At 37.2% G+C, this 1998-nt stretch overlaps 1 pseudogene; it reads right to left on the bottom strand.

Moving 5' to 3' along the window:
• Nucleotides 1-182: 182 nt before the first annotated feature.
• Nucleotides 183-1046, bottom strand: LOC130456166 (ribonuclease T2-like; annotated as a pseudogene).
• Nucleotides 1047-1998: the final 952 nt, after the last annotated feature.

Below are 1998 nucleotides of genomic sequence, written 5' to 3'. Positions count from 1 at the left end.
ACTTTTATAAACCCTTTTTTGTTTCCTAAACCATTCTTCTTGTTAAGAAAGCAAACACAAACTTTGTATACTTTATCTTTTTAAAAAGTAGCTTTTCAGATTTGTGATATATTCTTTCTTCTCTAGTTCCTTTGTAACACAATGGGAATGTGTACTAAATTTAAAATGTAAACATGTATTTGGTTGGACTGTTTTGTCACAATATATTTATTTCTAATCCTCCAAATTATCAAAGGTGGGTCTTTTCTGGAGGGGGATAGAAAACTGGGCCTTTTTCATAGACAGAGAGCCCAAGACTCTGGGAGTCTCATCAGTCAACAATGCATCTTGCAGGAAGGGAGCATATACCTTTGGGTCATTAAATTTATCAACTGTAGATATTTGGTGAAACAGAATTCAATTTGACCAAGTTTTTGTACTTCTTCCTTTTCTGGTGGCAGGCACTGCATTTTGGGTATTACTCCATATACACTTACAAGGGCATTCTTAATGTCTTCAATTTGGTATTATGAAATTGCTGGCTCTATCCCCAACTTCAGGAGTATACTATTGAGGTCAATATCTTTATAAAACTCCAGACATTTACTGAAGTATTTTTTTGAGAATTTAGAGAGTCCAACTGGGCTGCACAGGTTCCATGTTTCTCCCACTCATGCTTCCAGAACTGGCTTCGATTAGGAGATGGATGGATTACATCAGGCCAGAAATGTTTCATGTCAGGCAAAAGATACTTGATCTCATCTAAATCAAAGTTCCATGATCTGTTACACTCTGAAACTTTATCAGGCCAGAGTCCATGGATTGTCCAGTAATTAGAGGGCTCTCTGCAGTCATTTTCAATTTCCTTACACACAGTTGTAGGCCAGAGATGAACCATAATCAACTTTTTCCACTCATGGTTGCCACTATTGTAGAATTTGTCAGCAGTACACAAACAATAAAAAGCTAAACAAAGGGAACTCAGAATGAACATACGAGATGTTTCTGGCTTCATTGTATTAAATCCTGACTTGGGGAAAGCTACAGCCTGAAGTCCACAGCAGCAGGAGACCTTAGTTTTGATTTTTTTATCTGAAAATTGTGTATTCATTTCCCTTGACCAGTTATCAACTGGGGCATGGCTTGATTTTTTTGTACAATTGATTTAGTTCCTTATCAATTTGAGTGATTAGACCTTTGTCAGAGGTTTTTATTATAAAGATTGTTTCCCAATTTGTTGCTTCCCTTCTAATTTTGATTGCATTGGTTTTGTTTGTACAAACCTTTTTAATTTAATGTAATAAAAATTCTTCATTTTGCATTTTGTAATTTCTTCTAACTCTTGCTTGGTCTTAAAATCTTTGCTTTCCCAAAGATCTGACAAGTATACTATTCTGTGTTCACCTAATTTACTTATTGTTTCCTTCTTTATGTTCAAGTCATTCACCCATTCTGAGTTTATTTGGTACAGAGAGTAAGATGTTGATCTAAGCCTAATCTCTCCCATACTGTTTCCCAACTTTCCCAGCAGTTTTTGTCAAATAGGGGATTTTTGTTAAAAAAAGTTGGGATCTTTGGGTTTATCATAGACTGTGGAGGAAGGGACAGGAAGGGACATGAAAAGGGACTATAAAAGATGATTGAAGACACCTCTACTTAACATTAAGTAAGGGAGGTTCACAAACCACTTATTATAGTGAGATACACCTCCAGAAGAGACTGACTGCCCCCCCCAGAGCAGTGTTAAGCAAATTTAAAAACTGCAAATAGTCCCTGTAAAATGGAGGAAGGGATAGGAAGTGTGTGAAAAAGGACTATAAAAGAGGATGAACTTCCTGTCCAAGAGGTCTTTGCTGGTCTTCAGTCTGTGTCCTGAATCTTCAGTGTGAAGGACATGGGACTGGTGACTTGAACTGCTTCTGGTAAGACTGCTCTTGGATTTTCTCCCGTTGGACTTCAGATTGGGTGAGTGAAAAAAAGCTTACCCTCCTTTCCTGACTTCTGGAGAGATTAGCACTG

This window comes from Monodelphis domestica, chromosome X, assembly GCF_027887165.1.
Source record: "Monodelphis domestica isolate mMonDom1 chromosome X, mMonDom1.pri, whole genome shotgun sequence".
Lineage (NCBI taxonomy): Eukaryota > Metazoa > Chordata > Mammalia > Didelphimorphia > Didelphidae > Monodelphis > Monodelphis domestica.
Note: the sequence above shows the minus strand (reverse complement) of the source record. Positions and strands in the feature narration are given on the sequence as shown.